Source organism: Chlorocebus sabaeus, chromosome 8, assembly GCF_047675955.1.
Source record: "Chlorocebus sabaeus isolate Y175 chromosome 8, mChlSab1.0.hap1, whole genome shotgun sequence".
Taxonomy (NCBI): Eukaryota; Metazoa; Chordata; class Mammalia; order Primates; family Cercopithecidae; genus Chlorocebus; species Chlorocebus sabaeus.
In genome coordinates this window covers 86,688,784-86,700,814 of record NC_132911.1, presented here as the reverse complement: position 1 = coordinate 86,700,814, position 12,031 = coordinate 86,688,784, and positions in this window count along the sequence as shown.

The following is a 12,031-nucleotide window of genomic DNA, read 5'->3' as shown; positions in this document are numbered from 1 at the left end:
TCTTCCATTATATATAATTTATTTTAAACATAATGTTTACATTGCATTCACCCTGCAAGAATTTTATATAACAATCTACATGAAAAAATCTCTGTCTTAGGACTTGTGGCACATAAATATATATATTAAAACCCCATTTATTAGTCCGTTTCCATGCTGCTGATAAAGACATACCCAAGCCTCGGAAGTAAAGAGTGTTAATGGACTCACAGTTCCACACGGCTTGGGAGGCCCATAATCATAGTGGAATGCAAAGAGGAACAAGTCATGTCCAACATCGATGGCAGTAGGCCAAGAGAGAGCTTGTGCAGGGAAACTTCTGCTTATAGAACCATCAGATCTCTTGAGACTTATTCACTATCATGAAAACAGCATGGGAAAGACTTCTCCCAATTATTCAATTACCTCCCTCTGATCCTTCCACAACTCATGGGAATTCAAGATGAGATGTGGGTGGGGACACAGCCAAACCATATCACTCGGCCCATGGCTACTCCCAAATCTCATGTCTTCACATTTCAAAACCAATTATGCCTTCCCAACAGTCCCCCAATGTCTTAACTCATTTCAGCATTAACCCAAAAGTACACAGTCCAAAGTCCATCTGAGACAAGGCAAGTTCCTTCCAATTATGAACATGTAAAATCAAAGGCAATTTAGTTACTTCCTAGATACAATGGGGGTACAGGCATTGGGTAAATACTGCCATTCCTAATGGAAGAAATTGACCAAAGCAAGAGCCTGCATACCCCATGCAAGTCCAAAATACAACGGGACAGTCAAATCTGAAAGCTCCAAAATGATCTCTTCTGACTCCATGTCTCGCATTCAGGTCATGCTGATGCAAGAGGTGAGTTCCCCTGGTCTTTGGCAGCTCTGTCCCTGTGGCTTTGCAGGGTATAGCCCCCCTCCCAGCTGCTTTCATGGGCTGGCAATGACTGCCTGTGGTTTTCCAGGTGCACGGTGCAAGCTGTTGGTGGCTCTACCATTCTGGACTCTGGAGGATGGTGGCCCTCTTCTCACAGCTTCACTAGGTGTGCCGCAATAGGGACTCTGTAGAGGCTTCAACCCCACATTTCCCTTTTGCACTGCCTAGCGGAGATTCCCAATAAGGGTCCTGCCCCTGCAGCAAACTTCTGCCTGGGCATCCAGGCATTTCCATACACCTTCTGAAATCTAAGTGAAGCTTTCCAAATGCCAATTCTTGACTTCTATGCAATCGCAGGCTCAACAGCATGTGCAAGCTGCGAAGTCTTGGGGCTTACACCCTCCTAAGCCACAGCCTGAGCTCTACATTGGCCCCTTCCAATCACAACTGGAGCAGCTGGGACACAGGTCACACACAGGACTTTGACACTGGACCCGGCCCTAGGAGGAAACCACATTTTCCTCCTAGGCCTCCAGGCCTTTAATGGCAGGGGCTGCCATAAAGAACTCTGACATGCCCTAGAGACATTTTCCCCATTGTCTTTGTTGATTAACATTCAGCTCCTTGTTACTTATACAAATTTATGCAACCAGCTTGAATTTCTCCTTAGAAAATGGGATTTTCTTTTGTATCACTTTGTCAGGCTGCAAACTTTCCATACTTTTATGTTCTGCTTCCCTTATAAAATTGAATGCCTTTAACAGCACCCAGTCACCTCTTGAAAGCTTTGCTTCTTAAAAATTTTTCCAACAGATTACCTAAGTCATCCCTCTTCAGTTCAAAGTTCCACAAATCTCAAGGACAGGGCAAAATGCCCAGTCACTTTGCTAAAATGTAACAAGAGTCACCTTTGCTATAGTTCTCAACAAGTTCTTCATCTCCATCTGAGACCACCTTAGCATGGAAGGTATTGTTCATATCCCTATCAGCATTTTTGTAAAAGCCATTCAACAAGTTTCTAGGAAGTTCCAAACTTTCCCACATTTTCCTGTCTTCTTTTGAACCCTCCAAACTGTTCCTATCTCTGCCTGTTACCTAGTTCCAAAGTCACTTCCACATTTTCAGGTTTCTTTTCAGCATTGCCCCAATCTACTTGTACCATTTTACTGTATTAGTCCGTTTTCATGCTGCTGATGAAGATACACTCGAGACTGAGAGGAAGAAGGTTTAATTGAACTAAGAGTTTCACATGGCTGGGGAGGCCTCATAATCATGGCAGAAGGTGAGGTGCAAGAACCGTCCTACATGGATAGTGGCAGGCCAAGAGAACGTTTGTGCAGGGAAACTCCCTGTTATGGAATCATTAAAACTCTTGAGACTTACTCACTATCATGGGAATAGCACGGGTGACACTTGCCTCCATGATTCAATTATATCTCACCAGGTCCCTCCCATAACAACACGTAGGAATTCAAGATGAGATTTGGATGGAACACAGCCAAACCATATCACCCTGTTTTCTAAAAGGTGATTTTTATGATTGGAACACACACACACACACACACACACACACACACACTTCTCTATATATATTTGAATAATCTAAATTAGAATACAGGAAAGTTAGGAATTGGGATTACAAAGGAATTGCATACATTTTGAAAGACAGTCACTCTCAAATCCATAATCTACTTGTCATTGTGCCCTCCCAGGTGATTTATAATTATCATTTATGATATAAATAATGGTAGAAATGGGCACCTGGGCAGCAGACATGTAGAAGATGCTTTAGTTTTTAAATTTAGTGTAGATTAAATGTATTTAGGTGTTTAGGGGAAATGACATGCTATTTATGCTTCTCACTTTATTGGGATGTGTCCTATAGATTTATTACATGGAAAAATCTAATTATATATTAAAACTTTAATAACCTATGCATAGGATTTAAGAATCGTATTGACTATATGATAGCCACAGATAACCTTTAAATTTTATAGTAATGAAGTTTCAGACTTCCTCTGACAAATCCTCTATTATTTTGAACCACAAAATCTTTGGATTAACTAATTTCAGTTTTGTTTTACATGTTTTATATAATCTATTGAGGAGTAAACTAAGTGAATTTGTGAAAAAAAAAAGTGGGCAAAATATTGAAATAACAGCTTACTCCTTTTGATAACATTTGAAAATTTTAAGTTGATCTTAATGTGCATTATCGTCAAAGAGGATTGATGGTACCACAATACATTGTAAGATAACACAATTTACCATGTTAAGATAAATTAATGCACGTAAATAAGAGTATTTCTAAATTAAAAACAACTGTGTGCAGATTTTAATTAAAGTGGGTTTGAATTTTACAGTGTACAAAAATGAATGTTCTCCTCTTAATTCTTGAGGCAAAGTGATTTACTGAAAATGTTTGATGAGTCTAAACCAAATGAAAAAGGAACCATTTGTTTTTTCAAACTGGTAATGTATTGTCAATGTGATATGATACAGGCATTATTACAACTGCACATATGTACTTACTATTAAATACATATTTCTATGGTTGTATAGTGTGTATTTTATGGTATTGAAGATTCAATTTTTAATTATGTTTTGAAAATTAGAAATGCATAGTTGAAGGCATTGATGTCCATAGTGATATTGAGATACTAGAAAGCAGATGTCCATAAGAAAAATGCTTTCCTTTGGTTTTTTGTTGACTAATTAGTATATTGTCAGGTTGATGCTGAATTGGAAATAATTATTCCATTAATCTATTATTATGATTAGAACATTTCTTTTATCTAAGGATAATTTATCACTATATTATTATAAGAATATTTCTGAGCAAAGATAAAATCTTATGGACTGTTTAAAAGATAAAATGAAAGAAATTGCTCCAAGAGTTTATATGGCCAGCTTTTAAAAAAGGTTACATAGTTTTATGGTCAATAAAATCTATAGTTAGACATAATGAAAGAGAGGCAAAGGCTGTGAAATATTATGCTTTGATATTTTAATAGTGTAAGGTCAGGAAGGAAGTTCATTTCATTCTCATATTGTCATATTAACTTCAATAGCTCCAATAGAAGCAAATATGTTAATACATTTTGTTTATTTTAATGAACAACTACAATGATGAATTCTACAATTATAATGCTATTTTGTTTCTAATAAACCTATGAAATTAATTCATTTTTTTCATAAAATTTTTAACATGGTAGAACTTGAATATAGGATTAATAGTCACATATATAAAGGATAGCAAAGAAATGCTTGTGAGTGCCCCAACACACTTAAAGTTGAACTTTATGTAAATTTATCATTGTGTTCCATAATCACTTGCACATACACACACTTTCATCTTTTCCACATTTTATTACTAACATACAAAGTAGATATTTCAAAACCCCTGTAGCTAAGGTTGTTAGCATCCTGTTTAAAACAATTTATTCTTCTCAGTTTTGTTGTATTTTATGTTGTGAGTCCTGTTTGTGTTATGAAGTAGACAAAGTATAAATATGACATATTTCACGATTTTAAATTACACTTACATTTAGTGATACAACAAAAATGAAGTAGGCAACAGCAAAGTATCTCCATGGCGATGGGTGCCTTGCAAGACACAAAAATAATGAGACAGGAGGTTCTTTATGTAGCTTGTATGCAATAGTATCATCAGTCTACAATCCTATAGTCAACAGGTTTTTCTCTTTACATTTTTGTCTTTAAGATTTAACAGGCAAATACATTGCTATACGTGATACTCTATCTAGTCAAGTATGAATGCGTCCATAGAATCAAAAAACATTTTAAATGTTTTATAAGCCAATTTCTAACACAAATCCTGATTAATAAGTCAAAACACTCAGTCTCCTGAAATGTAATGTAACATGCAGGGAAAAAAAAAGCAAAATATTTCTATAATTGACTATTGTAAAACTAAGGATGTGCATGGATGTTCTTCCACTTTTCCCACAGAGAATGTGTATAGCTTTTATATAATTTTATAAAATTCAGAATTTTATATAATTCTTTTCTTACAGATATGATTTTTTTAAAAAAATGTTATTCTATTTTCCTCAATTTTACACAGAAAGAAAAGGAGGAAATACAAAGATAGAATTGTCCATAGAGAAGAGAAATAGTTGTGAAAAGTAATAGCCTAATATGAGAAATAGGTCAGAATAAATTGTTTTAGAAATCACAACAGAAACAAAACAAAGCATGCTGAGATGATTTCAGATCATTTTCAGTAATATAAGTTAACAACAATGAGTGAAAAGAATCACAGAAGATCAATATAGTAATAAGCACTTTTAAAGAATTTTATAAGTTAAAGGATTGATGATTGATCAGGATAATTTGAACTATTCAAAAAATTCCCTAATGTAGAATACCTTATTCCAAGATGCCTCTAAAGGAGGTAAGACTGAATCATATTAAATACAAGGAGTTTTATTATTTAATACATTTAGATATATAGCTCTAAAGATTTTAAAAGAACCTTTTGGTTCCTCTGATCCAACACCCATTTTATAAATATAGGTAAAATTCAGTTATTTTGCTTTAAGTCATGAAACTCCCCTATCCAGCTTAACCTTTGGTCTCCAGGATGCCTCCATCTTCCTGAAGTTTTCAGTATTATTAATACAACCATTTAAATATACAAATTTAAATATATAAATACTCCTCAGATAAAGTAATTAAGAGTTTAATAATTTACAACATTGACAAAGCATTAGAGGTGTATCTTTAATACATGAGTTCTGATGCTTCGCCACCAGTTTATTCTGTGACCATGGCTGAGGTTTTTATTATAACTTGTCTTTGCTTCAATTTCCTCATCCATGAATATATATTATAATGTCAGTCTCACATGGTTGCTGGACTTTTAACAAACAGCAAACCAAAGTTTGCTGGACTTTTCCCTTTTGTTAAGGGAAAATATAGCAGTTCAATAAAAAAAAACAAAATAGCCTTAGTGCCTTCTAGAACATAATAGTGAAGAGGCTTTTGGGGTATTGTTCATTGCTTTGAAATATATACCTAGTGTTCATAGACACTCAAATATTTGCTGAATAAATGAATAGATGAATAAAAACTTGGCACCCATGGGGCTGAGATACAACCGTGTATATAAAAGATACAGTCCCTGCCTCCATGGAAATTATAGCTCAGAATATGTTAATAGAATGAGAAGATAAATTTAAGAAAACAGAGAAACAAACTGTGAATAGCATAATGTACCTGCCCTTACAGAGCTCATAGCACAGCATGTTATTTCTGATAAATTATTTTCTTCTAAAATAAAACATGTCTCCATCTACCATCTCAGCAGTAGTTGAAACAAGGACTTTCTAACTCCGTAAAAATAAACCATGTTTCTAGTGTCCTGTGAAATTCAAAAGAAGAGATATAATCAATAAGGGGACTGGAAGCAGATGAGTCAGAAAAAGTGGGATGATTTAGTTGATGCAATCTGAAACCCAGCCAAACCAGGGGCTTCACTATGCAGACATACACACGCAAAACCACACACACATATTTATAATTATTTTTGCTTTCATAAATAGAAAGAGATGATGTATACATAACCTGGGTTATCTTCTTAACTATGCTAATTCTTTGACTACAGATGTAAGCCATAAAATCTTTGCAAATTATTATTCTGTAAATTACGTATGTGCTGTGTGTCTATAAAAGCATTATTTTCTCATTGTTTGATTTTTCTTTTTTATTTTCTAATGTAATACATAGAAATAATTTTTTTTAAAAAAATTCTGGGCTGAACTGTATGATCATTGCCTAAATATTATTGATTTATGATACTAAAGGCAAAAAATAATACTCAGCAATCACAGCAAAATGAAACACGGCCTTTATATAAGAAATATTTTCAAAGCAATGAAAATTAAAACATAAAAACCCTATTAACATAAATGAAAATGCCACATGTATTGCCTAGAATTCTAGCCTATAATTAATGTTAATCTTTTTTATTATCAAAGCTGATTATCTAAACAATTATAGCTTTCTGCATTTAAATATATTTTTCAGAAAACATTTTACACACAGTCATTTGCAGAATAGTATAGTTTGATCTCCTGAAATATATATGTTCCCATCGGGAAGATTTAAAGTGGAAGGAAAACTGTGTAACAAGATCACATTAATATTTAATGGAAACAACTGATGACTCTATGAAGATAAGAACATTGATTGTGAATTTGAAATTCTGCTCATTCTTTCCCTTGGAAGAAATGCCTGGACAAATTTGTCTTTTTTGCTGTTTCTCAAGTTTTTGAATGGGACTGTTCTTTCGAAGTTTGTACGAGAAATAATGTGATTGCCTATCAATGAGTCCCATATGAGGAAAAGTAAGATCACACATTCAGACTTTTTTGTTTTGTTTCGACAATCAAATGTCTAACAATATACACCAATCTAAAATGTTCTCACTCTTTTCATCAGTTCGAATATACGGAAAAAATGATAGGTTGTAAATATGTTTAGGATCTAAAAATTTTCACTTATGTAAATCATGGTCACAAAAATATAGAGTATTCACTACATACTTTCATTGTTTTTTAGGCTTTTAATTTTTTTTTTTATTTCAGACAGAAATTCCAATTTGAAAATGTTTGCCTGGTGAATTTTGTACTTGGAATTTAAAACCAAGTGACATTTTATTTTCTCAGATAAGAAAAAGAGAATAGACTGGATCAAGCATCAGCTTTTGAGTTTTCAGTAAGATATACAGATAAACAGTTTATAGAAACAGCAAACTTAACTTTCAATGGGGATACAGCTTTGCTGGCGTTTTTGGTTTCCTCTGCTACATAGTAACTTGATAGGTTTTCTTTTGGGAAATTGGTTTTGTAACAATTTATTTCTGGTTGTTTTCTCTCAATAAGGTTATTGAGCCTCACACTGACTTCAATGTAAAATGTCTAAATCCTAACTGCAAGCTGTATTGGCCTATCATTTCAGGATTCTGAGGGAAAGAAAAATAACAGATATTACACTACTGGAGATAAAAATAGAAGTTGATTCAAAGCTGTGACCCTCTCAGTTTATCTTATGATATTCAATAATTCAACTAGTATTTATTAAGAATGTATAATGGAGCAGAAAATTGCTTTTTACTTATACTTAAATGTAATGAAAGACAATTTAGTAAAACCCACTAAAATCTGCCCTACACATTCTCTTACACTGGAAACTCCTTACATTATATTTATTTTAATAACTGAGGTAGTTCAGTTTCCAACCAACTACATTATAGATTACTATTCCACAAAAGGCAATCCATTCAGAACATTTACCCGGAGAGTACTAGATTCTTTGAATTGTGATGATCTTAGAGATCACATGGTTCAATTCTCTTAGCTAAGGTAATACATCTATACTTTTTTCTTCCAGTCACAAAGAACTGATTACACTACAAAGTTATCAGTCCAGTTGCAATAATAATATCCAATGGTTACACATGCTATTAATATTTTAATAAATTGTTTTAAACATTATCTTATTAGCTCAAATGCCAACTCGATGACTTGGTATTTATTGTAATTTCCAGTTTTATAGATGGAAAGGAGATTTGAAGAAATGTGCCTGTTCCACAGCTCATAAATCAAGATATAGGGATTCAAACTCCAGGAGAATAGTCCTGGAGACCACATCTTGGGTCACTGGGCTAATCTATTGCATTCATTATTGAAGACTCCTTTCTTGTATTTAACTTTAAGAAGGATCATAACCTGATTTCCCCTTTGCAGCTACATGTAACCATCTCTTTCTTCTTCCGTGGTACAGACCAATGATTAGAAGGTATCTATTTTGCTCTTTCTGTGTTTTGGTCACCAAGTTAAACATTGCCATACCCTGACATGGTTGTCAGACTCATCTCTATGCTGTTCACACACCTTACCCTATTCTTGCATTTGCACTATATTTTATTGCTTCTCTTACAATGTGGTAAATTAAGGATTAGATCAATTTACTGTTTTGACAAAATACGGGCACTGCATTCAAGTACAGTTATGATTTTTCATAAGCTTATTAGACTTACGATATTTTTCTAAGAAGCACACATTATAAGAATAAAGCTGATAAAAATATACATCAAATAGAGATTTTTTTTAAAACTGGACTTATGGCCGGGCGCGGTGGCTCAAGCCTGTAATCCCAGCACTTTGGGAGGCTGAGACGGGCGGATCACGAGGTCAGGAGATCGAGACCATCCTGGCTAACACGGTGAAACCCCGTCTCTACTTAAAAAATACAAAAAACTAGCCGGGTGAGCTGGCGGGCGCCTGTAGTCCCAACTACTCAGGAGGCTGAGGCAGGAGAATGGCGTGAACCCGGGAGGCAGAGCTTGCAGTGAGCCGAGATCCGGCCACTGCACTCCAGCCTGGGCGACAGAGCAAGACTCCGTCTCAAAAAAAAAAAAAAACAAAAACAAACAAACAAACAAAAAACTGGACTTATTTATTTCATAGCCCCTGGGGTAAACTAGAAAATTACCTCAAAATTTATTATATTTAATGTTGGGGGATTTAATACTTGCCTTTTTAAATTTCAGCTTTCATTATAGATTGAAGGGTACACATGCAGGTTTGTTACATGGGTAATTGTGATACTAAGGGTTGGGGTCCCTATGATTCCATAACCCAGGCAGTAAGCAGAGAACACAACAGGTGTTTCTTCAGCCCACATGCCCCTTTCTACCTCCTCTATCCAGTGGTCCCAGTGTCTATGTCTATTGTTACCATTACCTTCATGTGTATTCAAGGTTCAGCTCCCACTTATAAGTGAGGGCATGCAGTACTTGGTTTTCTGTTCTTGTTTGAGATCACTAAGGATAATGGCCTCTAGCTGCATCCATGTTGTTTCAAATGACATAATTTATTTTGTATGGCTACATAGTATTCCATGGTGTATATGTACCACATTTTCTTTAATCCACTATTGATGGGCACCTAGATTGATTCCATGTCTTTGCTACTGTGAATAGTGCTGCCTTGAACACATGGGTGCATGTGTCTTTTTGATAGAATGATTTATTTTTCTTTGGGTATATGCTTAGTAACAGGATTGCTGGGTTGAATGGTCATTTTACTTTAAGTTCTTTGAAAAATCTCCAAACTACTTCCCACAGTGGCTCAATTCATTTGCATTTCCACCCACAGTGTATAAAAGTTTCCCTTTCTCCATAGCCTCACCAGCATCTGTTCTCTTTTCACTTTAAAAAGTCAGTTAAAATAATTGCCATTCTGTGAAGTGTGACATGATATCTCATTGTGTTTTTGATTTGCATTTCTCTCATGATTAGTGACGTTCAACATTATTTAATATGTTTGTTAGTCACTTGTTTGTCTTCTTTTGAGAAGTGTCTCTTCATGTCCTTTGCCCATTCTTTGATTGGAGTTTCGTTTGTTTGTTTTATGCTTGTTGATATGTTTAAGTCTGTTATAAATTCCAGGTATTAGACCTTTATCAGATACATAGTTTCAGAATATTTTCTTCCACTCTGTAGGCTGTCTGTGTACTCATTGGTAATTTATTTTGCTCTACAAAATCTCTTTAGTTTAATTAGGTTTCTTGTCTGGTTTTGTTTTCATTGCAATTGCTTTTGGGGACTTTGCCATAAATTCTTTGCCCACACTGATGTTGAGAAGGGTATGTCCTAGGTTTTCTTCTAGGATTTTTATATTTTGAGGTCTTACATTTCAATTTTTAACCCATCTTAGGTAAATTTTCATATATTGTGTAGGGTAGAGGTCACATTTTTTTCTTCTGCACATGGCTATCTAGCTATCCCAACATCTTTTATTAATAAGCAGTTCTTACCCACATTGCCTATTTTTGTTGATTTTGTCAAATATCAGGTGATTGTAAGCATGTAGGTTTATTTCTAAGTTTCCTATTCCATTCCATTGGTCCATGTGCCTATTTTTATACCAGTGCCATGCTGTTTTGATTACCGTATCCTCATAATTTAGTTTGAAGTCAGGCAATGTGATGCCTCTGGCTTTTTTCTTTTTGCTTACCATGTTGCTTTGGCTATTCAGGTTCTTTGGTTCCAAATGAATTTTATAATGGATAGTTGCAATTTTGTAGGAAATGACAATGGTATTACAATACAGATAGTGTTGAATCTGTAAATTTCTTTGGGCAGTTTAGTCATTTTACACTCTATTGATTCTATTCATAAGCATGGAATATATTTCCATTTATTTGTGGAAAATTTTTTTCTAATATCCTTCAAGAGTATTTTGTAGTTCTCTTTGCAGAGATCTTTCACCTCCTTGGTTAGATGAATTCCTAGGTATTTCATTTCTTTATGGCTATCGTATAGAGGATTGTGTTCTGGATTTGGTTCTTAGCTAGAAAGTTACTGGTGTTATAAATACTACTACTTTTTGTAACTTGAAACCTTACTGATTTTGTTTATCAGTTCTATGGGCCTTTTGGCAGAGTCATTAGGGTTTTCTAAGTATAGAATCATATGGTCATCAAGGAGAGATAGTTTGACTTCTTTTTACTTGCATGCCTTTTATTTATTTCTCTTATCTGATTGCTCTAGCTAGGATTTCCAATACTTGCTTTTAATTTATTATTTTCTCTGTTTTCTACAATTCATACTAATGACTGATTTCCAATACAATAAACATAAATATTAAAATAATTCAAATAATTTAAACTTTATTCTGTGAAATTTATAATTTTCAATAAAATTCACATCTAAAAGTATACTGTCTTTGATCCTCATTAGGGTGGTTTTTCCAAACTATTTCAGTTACTTTTTGTAGAAGAAAAGGGAAATGAGGGTAACATTTTGAATCTATGTATCTAACTTTTTAGCTTGTAATTATCAACTCTTCTGAGACACTGACTATTGCTGTACAATCCCTCAGGATTTTGTATTTACGAATATAATATTGTAGACCCATATAACGTCATCCTTTTCTAACACTCTAAAAATTAACTGTTTTTTTTGTTGTTGTTGTTGTTAGATTGTTTATTTGATTGGTTGTTTTGTCTTGTTTTGCTTTGTTTTGATTTTGGAAACATGCAGGGAAATGTTCTAATGTACTTGACAATTTTATCGTACCCAAAATTTTGAAAAATATTGATATATTGAATAGTAAACATACAATATTGCGA